The following is a 13694-nucleotide window of genomic DNA, read 5'->3' on the forward strand; positions in this document are numbered from 1 at the left end:
GACTCGGGTCACGTCGGAGCCTGGCTTTGCAGGATTTGCAGCCTAACAGGGGTGGGGCAAAGGTGAGGGAATGACAAGAACGAAAAGCCCAAACTGCCAACAGCGCCCCCTCCAATCAATTAAGTCTGATTAAAGTCGCCTCTTGAATCAGACGGAAGATGAAATGTCGCATCACATCATTGTCTTTAGCCCGATGTTTTCCCGGAAGTAAAATCAAAAGTGAAAAAAGTGCATGTCACTTTACAATGTACTTTGCTGCCTATTTGTGGACAGGTAATGGCAAATTCCTGAAAATAATACAGTTTACTGTCGAACCTTAAGTGATCTGTTCCAGAAAGTCTAATTATACGAAATCGTGTGTCATGTGTCATCTTCCACACCGCTTATCCTAAACAGGGTCGCGGCCGGGGAGGTGCTGGAGCCTATCCTAGCTGACTATGGGGGAAAGGCGGACTACACCCTGAACTGGTCGCCGGCCAGTCGCAGAGCACACACCACGCACACACACACACACACACGCGCGCAGAGCACACACCACACACACACACACACAAACACGCACCCCCCCACCCCCACACACACACGCACCTCAGTTCAGCAAATGGGACACGGAGCCCAAAGGTTTGCCTCTAATCCCCAAACAATAGCTCCCTTGTGTTGGTGAGTAGTGCAGGTCTCAAGATTAACCCCAGGTAGCCCCTCAGAATTGGATTAGTGCTAATCTTAAAGCATTTCATTTACAAACTCATCCAAGATTGATGACACCTCTCCAAATTACAAATATTGCGCACCTTGCCTGAAATCTCTCGGGAAATGATTGCTTTCCGCAGACACAGAGGAATCCTGCTTGTCACCACAAAAGGTATGACGAGACATTTTCTGGCCCCTGAAAGACTCATCAAGTGCCGAATATACCAATCGATGACACTTTCTGCTTGCCATTGTGCCGTCTACCACATTCCACGCAAATTAGCTGGAAATTCTCTCACCCGATTCCTAATGTGTCACGTTGTGGTGGATTGATTCCACAGCAGATGGTGATTATCAATGATTGAACCCGAGGGGACGACACTGGCCTCAATCAGATGAAGTAGATGATGCCAGCATCGCCTCCCTTAACATCCACTCTCATTCTCTATCTACAGTATCCATCCGTCCGTCTCCGGCTTCTGTCGCTCACATCCCCGGGGAGGGGGGGTGCGCTCTTATTTAATGTATGCGATCTTTAAATGTGACCTAAATACGCCACGCAGCGAGCCCTCCGAGTGCACCATGCACCAGTTGTCGACCTTGTAGCGATCCCAATGCAAATGTCCCCTTAATCCAATAAGGCCACCCTGCCAGCGTGGAAGAGGCCGAGAGGGTTGGCAGCGATGGTCGGAGCCCCAGAAAACAGGATCGGAAAAAGGGATCGAAATGGCTGGCGTTGACAAAAAAGCGCTGTATGAGGTCCCCAAATGATGTGACCTCTTTAGTCTACAAGATATCTAAGTGTCTTTACTGTCACTTAAGATGTTTTTGATATCTTGTTTTGATCCACAGTCGGCTGCCGGTGAAGGGAAAAACACGCAGTGAAAGCACGCAGGCTTTATGAAAAAAAAATTGCCGTGCCTTCAGATACGAAAAAGACCACTATCAACGAGCGCTGTATGGTGGAAGCAAATTCAACTCAACGTGCTAACGATTAGCATTGCCGGTCAAGGTGTTTTAACCCTTTAGGCCACAGGTGTCAAACTCAAGGCCCGGGGGACCAAATCATCATTTTGTGCGGCCTGCCAATGCAAATCAAATGCATTGATATCATGTTTCTTGCGAAAATACGCAAATTGCAAATTGTCTTCACTTTTAAAAACATTGAGATATTGCAAGCATTTGTGTTACCAATCCCTCTTTTACAGCAAATGTAGTCTTTGAATAAACTGTTTGGACATTTGAACACAAACGTGACAATAGCGCAGTACTCAGAAGCGTACCACTGTACAGCTTCCACTTTTAAGACTCATTTTGGACCTGGCCTGTGATACTCTCAGTTCTAGTTTCACACAAAAGCAGCGTATGAAGTTCCTCAACAAACTCATCCAAGCACAGCTTGCTTGTCAGGCTGAAACAGAAAACTGGAATTGAAATCGAACTTGCGAACTGCTACATTCTCTTTCCTATGGTAGGCAGAACCCGATCGTGAAAATGTTGGACTTGCCGTTGCACTGTAGCTGTGTAAAATCACATAATTCCAGTACATAGAGGCCGCATGAAAGGAAACGAGATTGTAATGACACGCAGCAATCGCGAGTCCATGCAATGTTTGCCGACGCCGATTATGCACACGATAGAGCTCTGATGAGCTCATTTGGTGCCCGTCAGCAGCTCTGTCAAGTTCCAATAAATCTCAGGCTGTCATCTCAGAACAAGTGCACAGTAATTGCACCTGCAAATCGGCGGCAGCGTCTATACAACATAATGAATATTTGCCCTGTTTACTGCAACATTCAACCACTTTAAAATCGGAGCATTTGAAAGAGACTCTGTCATCATAAACTACTAGTTTCGCCATGAAATCAATCCAATCACGTCCCCATTGCGCTGTCACGACTACTCAACTCCTGTTGGAATGAGGGTGAAAAGTCTGTATTTTGACACATTTCTCTAGACCGTACAAACAGGTAGTCAAATGCAACCTGACAACGCTGGTGTTTCCCCCAAGGCAAAAATGGCAGAATACTGATTGGTACGAGAGAAACCGGGGGTGGGAGGATGACGCAAAAAAAAAAAAAATCCCCAATAAATGTCACAACCCGTTAAATCATTTGAGCCGTTCACTCAGCCCCCCCGGCCGCCCGCCCACCCCAGTTGTGGTGTCGACACTTTTTGTTTATGTTCTCAATCATTTCTGTGCAAATGCGCCCGCTTGATTGATTTATTTTTCAAAGTATTGCAGGCTTCCATCTCCATTCTGGTCTTCCCTAAGCTTCTCCTCCCTGAAGACAGACGCAAAGTAGGCTTTGGGGGTAGGGAGGGATGCTGATGGGCGCTGGAGAGAGAGCTGTGAAAGCACACACACACACACACACAACGCACACACGCACACACGTACGACTGCTGCCAGCCTTTTCCCCCAAATCCCTCCAGGCTGCTGCGTGTTTTAATTGGTGTAATAATATTTGCATAAGGACAAATTGTTGCAGGGCACACAGTGCACAACCGTGACAACATTTGAATAGACGACCAAATGGACTATTCTAATATTCAATAGTTGCCCTAGTGAGTACCCTCAAGCCTCTCTCGAATGCCACTCTATGTGTTTATTTAGTCACTTGCCACCAGGTCATGTGTTCAACATAAGAACCACGATTGATGACTCGAGAGAGGGACTATGAAGGGGGCGTGGGGGGTGCTTATCATTTTATTTCTCAGTATGTGCTGAAGCGCAGATGCTATTTTTCCCCATATTTCATCACAGGCACACAATCCATACATTACTGAGAGCATATCACGACCCCCTCTTGCTCATGAGGGACTATGAACTCACCTCACCTACGCCGTGCCCCCCCCTCAACACCTTGTCCCCCGCCTCCATCTTTCCTGCACACAGCCAAGCCCCTCGACTAAAAAGGAAAAAAAAAAATGAAATCTGAATCCCTGTCTCTCTCCCTCCCGCTCTCTATTGATGAGGGTCTCTGGGTCTTTTGTTCATCCGCCCGCTCGTGTGGCCTGCTCCCGTTGCCGTGGCAACCGGGTGTATACACACGCACCGTTGAGGGAGACGAATCGTGAAAGAGGATGGGATCTACTTGAGAGGGAAGAGCGTCAGAGTCAGGCGGAGGCATCGAGGGCCATGCAGAGACGGTCGATAAGAAGCGGCGATAATTTTGCAGCGAAAGGAATAGAAAAAAACGCCACGCAGCAATTGGACGCATTGCAAAGAGGCGATGAAAGTGGCAAACGAGACGTCCAAATTGTGTCAAAACAAGCGAAACAAGGATGGAAACAATAATTCCTCCCGCCAGTTGTCTGTGTTTGCCGTGTTCGAGGCCCGGTAGGAATCCAAAGCGCGCAGACAAGCGGCCATCTGCCATCTTGGCTCCAGTCCAGTGAAGCTTTGCTGAGCCAGAAGGGCGCCTGCTTTTGCACAGTAAAAACACTTCACTTCTTTTTTAGATTGATTATTTCTTTTAAACGTCTAAAAGCATCCGTCTGCTTCCGCACTGTGCTCTAGTTAAGACATGCTTGCTTGGAATTGCAAAGCTAAGAGACAATTTGAGATCCATATTACCCCCCCCCCCCCCCCCTTGATTAGTGAATGAATATTCCCAATGAATACGATTATATTAATCCTTGTCTGGAGTTGCGACCGATGACAAAATCTGCATGTATGCCTGGGCCTTTATGTCAGGTCAAAAGGATGAAGCGAGTCCCGTGTACAGTGTTAATATCGTTACAGATTACAAGTGATTGATTACACGGCACATTGGGACGACTCGCTCCTACCCTGACTTCTTTCTTCAGTCTCAGTTTGTCAAAAAGGTCTCTCTCTTTTGAGTTTGCAGTCGATGTCATTATAGACGCGCACGTGTCCCGAGAGGTCAGTGATGACGCTCAAATTAACATACAGTATGTATGCGATTTATGGTTTCATGCCGCAGATTATGATAATGTATTCATATGCCATCATGTCTCAGCTAGTGTTGGATAGGGAGGGGGGTCCTTAGAGGGCATGGTTACGTACAATAACAATAGAGGTAATGATAATATGGACTGTGTGTGTGTGTGTGTGTGTGTGTGTGTGTGTGTGTGTGTGTGCGTGTCGGAGAGTGAGGGGTATATTAATCTGTGGATTAGTGGATTTAAAGTGAGATTAAATTCCCACACCAAACAGGGCCCGTCCTGCAGATCGACAGATTCACATGCACGTGTGTGAGCGATACAGTATAGAACAATACGGTTACTCAAACCTCAAATTGATTCAGTTTGTCGATTGAATTGTGAGCAAGTTCTCCTAACTAGCAATGAGCGCACAGTAGGCTTTTGTCGTAACCTTTTCTTTTCTTTTTTTTTCAATCAACCTGAATTGGCCTGCCGTGACTTCCTGTTCACAGTGCATCAATGATTTCTGACATTTCCTTCCATGGGGGAGGGACATCACGCTGAAGCGAGTTTTACAGTCATATAAGAAAAAAAATCTTCCTGCAGACAGACAGGTGATGGTAAAATCTTCCACTGGTGAGTGATGGCCTTTGAGAGGCCTGTACATTTTCCGCTTTCCTCTAAAAACGGCGAAAATCTGACAAAAGATGCAGGGAAAAACACATTGAGAAAAATCAATACTCATCTGAGCTATTCATTGCAACAGTATGACGGGATCGATACAATATGTGACGCTTAATATCTCCGATGACAATAAATGTAATGCCCGTGCCCGTGCAAGTGTGTTATTGTCTGCAAAATGTTTTGCACACGGGCCTGATGGACAAATGGGAGCTCCGCAGCAGTCAATACAATGATAAGCACTTTAAGGGCAACGCTGTCGATATCTACAGTGCACTCACGCGCAAGTGCATATTGGCAAGCGCAGACAATTTGTGCTAAAGTGTTTGAGATGGGTTGGAAAAAAGCATGAAAGATAAGTGACCCTCTGCACCCCTCACTTTTTTTTCTTTTTTTATCACAGACTATCATCTAGTTGCTCCAGGCTCCTCTCTATCATCTAGTTGCTCCAGGCTCCTCTTCCAGCTAAAGGTTAAGATGTTATTTGGGTTGGAGTAAATGCAAGATGCATTGAAGCAGTTTGACACAATCACAATGTCCGTCACTGGCTGCAATCTCCACAAGGCTTCTCGAGGACGACTGGATGCGTCCCTGAAAATAGGTCATTCATATCTGTAATACTTCCACAACAGGGATTTCAGCCAGAGGAACATGCCTTTTAGTACTAGTATAAAGTATGAAGTGTAATTGCACAGCCACTACAGTAGGTGGCAGTGGCACTCTCATCTATTTATCTATTGTTTATATATATATATATATATATATATATATATATATATATATATATATATATATATATATATATATATATATATATATACATACACATGTGTATATATATATATATATATATATATATATATATATATATATATACATACACATGTGTATATATATATATATATATATATATATATATATATATATATATATATATTAGCACTGTCAAAGTTAAAGTGTTAACTACGTAGATTAATTTTAATTTTATAACATGTTAAAAAAATGAACTCAGTTAACTCAGTTTTATTTACTTCCTATGGCAACTGACCTCTGCTCACTTTGCAGCCAAACTTAGAGGAGAGTCACTGCCGCAAAGACAAACTTTGACGTAAAAGTTAGCATCTATGTAAATAATCCGTGCACTTTGCAAAGCCAAATTCAAATACCATAGTTGTACAGGTATGTCTTTGGTGTATCGTTCAACAGTTGTATTTTACACAAAAAAATCACATTCAAAGATCAAAGCGAGCTATTAGAACATCTTTGACTTCAATTTCTTTCCACATTAATTCCAAAATTTCACTCAAGTATATGAGCCATTTTACCGAATTGGTTGAAATTGCTGTCCCACAATGAAAATCAAATTTTAAAAAACAATGAAATGTTGAGACCTTGCATATTTAGTCATATCTTGTTACGATCTATTTTACAACAAGGCATTAATTGCGATACTATTAAACTGAAAGAAAAAAAGTCATTTCAGTCTTTTCTACGTCACTTCCTATTGGGAGGTGGCTGTCCCAATCTCTAGCTCCTAAATTTCAATTCATGAAAAAAAATGTAGAAGATTTTTGCCAATTTCAAAAATACTTGACTTGAATAGAACATTTTGGTTGCTTTTAAATGTATGGTGAAAGATTTACATTGATTTTGTGGATTTTTTTTCAAATTAGAAGTTTTTATGTAAAAAAACCTGTCCCAATTTTTCATGTCACTACCGAAACGCAAAGAGTATTTGTCTGTAGGCAGGGCTTGGTTTTAGCCACATCCCCAGAAATTTCACCAGTAAGAGACATTACCTTCATATTCATCACTGGCGAGTAATCAGAGACAGAGGACAGGCGAAGTGTTAGAATGACCCAGTGAAGTCCAAAGAATATTTAATAAAGGAAAGAGAAAGAAACAAGAGATGGAAGGAAGAAGGAAAGCTGAAGTCTACCAGTGAAGTATCCAGCAGGGAGCAAATGTAAGTCAGAAGAGCATGGAGCAAAAGGCAAGACCACCGGATGTCTCTCAAAAAACAGAGGGAGAGGGAACATACATACAGGGAAATGTATGGTACACAAATGTTTGTCATTCCGATCAAATTTTCATTTGGAAGGTGAAACCGCCGTTTTTCAATGATGAAGAGCCCTGTGATGGACAGGTGAGCGGTCCCGCGTGTACCCTGCTTTTGCCCTAAGTCAGCTGCGATCAACTCCAACCCCCCGCAACCCTGAGTACAGCACAAAGCACTAGAAAATGGGAAAAAAATCATGTTTCATTAGTTATAATACACGTTGAAAGTTAAAATAGAGCAAAAGTAGTTAAGTGATTACAATGCTACCCTCACACAAAGTATTACTGCAACAGCCGCAACAATATGGTCACATCTGATATTTTGCAGTCACTACCGAAAAAAACGGATGTTTTAACAACCAAAAAAAGCATTGAATTATCAACCAACAATTTTTGATGATGATTGTTTAAGGGTATGTTTGTTTTAATCAATGATGACTTTTGAAGTCAATATGATCAACTTTCTAAATTCTACAATGAAAAATAGCATATACATTTTGATTTATTTCGGAAAAACTAATATTGAATTCTGTTATGAATTCATTTAGATTGATTTTGATGTCAAAACCATGTATATTCATCTATACAAATACTCTGTAGAGGAGGGAATGGAAAAAAAATATGAATCGGCTAGTAGAATTATTTGTATTCTTCTGTAATTGTGTGTTTCGTTAGTGACACATTTTAGGGACAGGCAAGATATTTGGGAAAAGCTAGAAAATACTATTTGAAAATTGACTGTACTTTTACGATATTTGTGCCCCTTAGATATGGTGCAACATGAATAGGAGAAAAGTTTTTTCTGAAGTACAATACAAATTTCACTCATTTTCCAACTCTGAATTCGAACCAATTCAGTAGAATGGCCCATATACGGTATCTGTTCAAAGCTCTGTAAGAAAATGTAGTTGAAAAATACCATTAGCCGTGATCAGTTCTGGAAAATGTTGCAATGAATTCGTTTAAAATTTCGAATTGCTCGACAGCTCTAAAAAGTGTATATTTGTACTGTACATATTCAAAATATGAGCCAATCGGAAGAGGCCATTTCACACTCAAAACAACATCAACAACACAACAAGTGGCCCGAAGGTATTAGTGTATGTGACACAAATAGCCATATTGTAAATCACCTAAAAGCCCCCCGAAAACAAGTCCAGCATCTCTGCCTTGACAGGTCTCATAACAATTGGATTGGAGTGGCATGTACGAAAACAACTTAATTCCCACTGTCCCCTTTTTTCTAAGCATCTTTCGCCACTCACTCCAAAAAAACACTTCCTAAGTAATCAGCTTAGGTGATAAGACTGCTCCGCTTCACTGCTGAAGACCGTTGCAGATTTGCACTGGACAGCCACTTCATTAGGTACACCTGCACAATCTACACGGAATCAAATGGTCAAGTCACCGTTAAGTGGAGTCAGAGATGTCTTTCTGAATACAATATACAGTGCACGATTGAAGAGAATTGGTGAAAACCTATGCAAAGGCTGCGTCGTAGTATTTATTGGCATTTCGGACGCAGCTTTGCAATTCCCGTCACGGGGTTGCGCAGGTGTACCTCATCTTGTGTCCAGCAAGCACCACACTGCATTGCGAGAGCAAATCTTGAGGTTAACGGACCGGTAACGAGTGTACGGGTGGCAAATCCTCACGTCTCAAACACGAGTTTAATCCCCACCCGAGAGGGGCACCTCGCATAACACACGCGCACAAACACACGCAAACGCACGCCAACACACAGCTGGCCAGTCATGAGACACGCTCCCTGTGGTGTGGGAACAAACCAGGAGTAGAAAACACAAACATCCACTTTGTGTTATTTAAGTGGCACCTGTGTGCACATGACCTGCCTTACACACACATTGAAACACACACACACACACACACGCGCACACACACGCACCCCCCCCCCCCCCCCCACACACACACACACAATCTTGAAGCAACGTGTGAGTGCGGAGAACGCTGACAATGATATCACTTGAGTCTGTGTAAATCTCCTTCAGCCTCCCACCGGGAGAGGAGTGGTGGGAGAGAGGAGATGAAAATGGGAGTGAAGGCAATGAAAGGGAAGCATGTTGACGCCCGCTGGGTGATGAGTGTGGGAGGGAGAAGAGGGGGAAGCTTTCAAAAAGGGCGGACAAGGAATGCATCCGTATGGTCCGGTATGGCGGGATCAGAGCTAATATGAAATGTCTCAGCCAGTCAGATGAAAGCAAGCAGACAGAAGTAAGTAGAATTGATGTTACTTAAGGGCCCACGGCGCTACAAGTACAAGTAAAATCATACGCGAGAAAGACAAGACAGACAGATGGATATAATGTTCATTGAGACGCAGAGATAACTCAACACTTCTCAACTCATTAGTTTGGTACTCATTTCTTTGCAGAGGATCAAGAATTTACGACCGAGTACTATATTATATTGTCTGTCTACATGTGTCGCTGCGCTCTGTGTGTTCAGTCCAGGCACTGGAGTGGCCCGTCTGTGGCACATTGAACATTTCCGGCGAGCTGCGGATGCAGTGTCCTTAGATCCCTAAACTCCAGGGCTGAAAATGAGTCCGGCTCCCGCCTCGGTTCGCTCCGATGTGCGCGCAGTGTTTCGCGTCCTTTATTGAACCAAGGCACGATTTCACACCGGAAAAAAATCTCACGGCACACCACTTGACGAAACGATCCACAAAAAGTGGCTACAGAGGGTCATTATGTAGCTTCGGTCATCTAACGCAAGTACATTTGATTGTTTCTGCAATACGTGGTTGGCATGAATAAATGAACACAACAGTTGTTTTTAAATGAGAGAATCTTTTTATTTGTCAAATAATTGACATTGGATCATCATCATCATTTCCTGCGGCACACCCGATGATCTCTCACGACACGCTAATGTGCCACACAGCGCAATGGTTGAGAACATCGACGCTATTTAGCATTAGCATCAAGCTAACAGACTGAAAGGCTGAGCTACGTTGTTTTAGAAACACAAAGTGTAATTGTCCTCCTTGCGCTTAGTTTGACACTAAACTTTATCGAGAAATGGGGAGTCACTTTGAAATCATGTTGATGCTCCCATAAAAGATGGCGAATACCCAATGCCAAAAGTTGATATGATGAAAGTGGATTTTGCAGCCTTCCATAACTTTCAACCATAGAGAACTCTCAACTTTTTGCTTGACAAATACTTCCCTCCCTCTCTACCGTGCTCGTGTCTTTCATGTACAGATCAGAGAATCGAGCCACTTATCGCAGCGGTCGAAAAAGGCTTTGCAACAAAAGGCGCCGTGACATGCCCGATTTGGCAGGGCACACACAAAGGGCCCTCTATGGCACTCGCTCCCGTCCACGTCTTCTGATCCCCTCCCTCTTCGGATGAGCTTTTTGTTCCACATAGAAATAATGTCACTCGTTCTCGCGGACTGTGGCTTTCTTTTTCTTTCCGCCTTGGCCCTTGTTCCCCCGCAGCGGGATTAGCAGGAGGGATTCGTTCTCTCCTTTCAAGTGGGCACACCGATCCACCGTTTACGACAGACTCGAATGAATACTCAAACGAGTGTCGAGGCGACTTTGGCGGACAAAGTAGCGCCGAGATGAGTGACGAGGAGTCGAAAGGATGGAAATGAAAGTCAAATAATCATTCAGTTGCCCGTCTAGCAGAGGTGCACACCGACTACTTTTTGGTCCCTTCCGTGTATGTCTCAATTCAGAGGGAAATGGAAGCGCATGATTACAACACAGATGAGTGAAATCACTTGTTTTCCCCCCTCACTCACTCGCTCTCTGCATTTCAGTTGTATCCCGCTCATTCAAACTGTCTATTTTGTATCTGCAGCAAACACACAGCGCCACCTATTTTGAGCTAGCTAAGCGCCCAGCCTAGTTTTTTCTTTTTTTTTCATTGTGGATTGAGCACGATGGAGCCCAAAGCAATCAGACATGACCCATAAGCCCCGTCAGCAGCTCTTTGCAACGGGAAACAAATCAACGGGAAGATGTTTCTACCTTCTTTCTCTATTCACAGCTTCTTGCATAGCGTCTCTATTCAGCATTCGCAGCTCCTTTTCTCCTGCCCCTTTTCCCCTTTTGCGCTTTTGCTGAAATGACAAGAATGATAAACTGCCGGCGATTGCCGGTTAACCCCGCATGCACACACTGTACAGAAAAAAAAACGCCATTCATCATTCATATGAGGCTTGGTGCGGAGCGCCAGCCTAATTTCCATGACAACGGGGCCGAGGATTATGGCGAAACGTTGTCAAAAGTACCTTGACTCGCAGGGGCAAGCCAGAGCAAAGTGATGGGGCGGAGCAGTCAGAAGGATGAGGAGTGGAGCACAGGATTTGAGGAGCCACAATTTGTACCCGACTAAGAGTAGCGTTGGGTTAGAATGTGACTCAAGTAGAAGTAAAAACTAGTCCCAGGTAAAAGGTCGGTGCATTTCTGCCATGTTTAAAGTCATTTTGAAAACAGCGACTCGATGTGTAATCAATCGGTTGGAGTGCAGACACGCGTGACGAAGAGAGAAAAGTGCGCAGGCTGGCTTGGAGTGAAAGGCTGCCAAATCAAACTTGAAGCTGCTGCCACATCTGAACAACTGGAAGCAATGTCAAAAGAACACCTTGACATTTTTAACGCGGGTTTCTTTTCTGCTCGGCCTAATCTTGCTCGGGCAGAAGCATCGCCTCCCACAAATTCCAAAAGCGCAGCCGGGAAGTCAACTCATCATGTGGGAGCAGGTTTCACGGTCCAGGCGAAGGCTGTCTGTCACTCTAAAAATTCTCTTGGCATAGCCTTCAATTAGGCATTTTTGGTATCTGCAAGTGGTAAATCCTTTCTGAAGTCGCTGACAAACTGGGCCAGCGCGGATGCTACTTCCTGGAAGACAATTGAGACGATTGTTGGACACAATCAGAAGACGCCATTCAGCTCCGTAGCATCTGCTCTATGTGTATGTGTCTGTCAACACTGTGGTGTCCATCCGATGACATCGGAGTTTATTACTGTTAAAAGATGTCGCGAGTAGCCATTGGCCATAAAGTTGTCGAAGCCCAGTCATGACGGAGTCATCAGCCATTACCTAGGGCACAAGGAGAATGTCTCCCTTGTTCACATGGCACATAAGGAACAATGACTTATTGATGAGGATGCGGTCGCCCGATCAACAGCTTCTGCTTTCTGTTGCTTTTTTCTGTTTTCTCTCTCATGGCAAGATCCCAAGGGCGCGCACGCACACAAACCCACCATGTGGACTATATAACCAATGGATCTGGGCTCAAACCGAGCTCCCCTAAATCATGCCGAGTCCCGACCTCAAGCCCATCAAACACCTTTGCAATGAACAGGCAGGCCTGGCTTTGCAATCTGATACCGACGTACTCCTCGCAGATGCGCTTCCAGCCACACAAAGCAACGCACCCATTGTTCCATGAAGCCGCATCACGACTAAAACCCTCCCCTTGTTTGTGTGCCTGTCTAATTCACCTGAAAGCTGGCTCCTAAGTGACCAAAGCACAGTCAGTCTCCAAAATAAAATGCCTTCCACTGAAAATGTCTTTCAAACGGATCATTAAAACCTCAAAAATAGGAACGGTAAGTACAAACATGCGCCCGTAGTAATCATCACAATAATACAAACCTTCGTCAACAACAAGCTTGAGATGTCTCAGGGATCAAAGAGAATGATTCACAATGACATCGAAAAAGAACTTTTTTTTCAATCATAATAAGGCTCTCCTGTCCAAAATCTGATCTTGCTGTTGTAGTGAAGAAAAAGTCCATGCTGGAACTGGAAACAAGTACTTTTCACAAGGGGCTTTTTTAAAGTCATGCTTTTCAGCTCCCATTTTATGGAATGAAACCAAAACAAAGCAACCGGTGCGCAAAATGACAAACAAAAGTGCACGCAAAACTTCCCCTCAAATCCCCGAAAGTACATTTAAAAAGACATACCGGATTAGTGCGCTGCTGAAAAGCCCCCATTGACCCAGAAGATTGTTTGTGCGCGTCAGAACTAAATGACGACGCACATGAGTGTATTCTTGTGTGTCCGCCTGGATCCAAACTCATCCCTTAATTCACAGCTGGCTGTAAGTGAGAGTGAAAGTCTTTGGTGTAAAATTCCATTCCATGATACACACTTGAATTCATACAGGCAAACTTTAAGTGTACAATAAATGTAAATACGCATGGATGTCAAGCAAATGCTCGGGGTTTCGATCCGGCCCGAAGAATAATACATTTGAAAATGTCCAAATCTTACGACCCTGCAGGTACAGTAGCCTACGTGTTCTATCATTCATGCTGTGTTAATAGGTGCCATTAAATGTTCGTCGACAGCTTCCTATATTTCATACTATGCCATGAGATCTATGT

The sequence above is a fragment of the Filicampus tigris genome, chromosome 2, assembly GCF_054856515.1.
Source record: "Filicampus tigris isolate MCC_2025a chromosome 2, RoL_Ftig_1.0, whole genome shotgun sequence".
Classification (NCBI taxonomy): Eukaryota; Metazoa; Chordata; class Actinopteri; order Syngnathiformes; family Syngnathidae; genus Filicampus; species Filicampus tigris.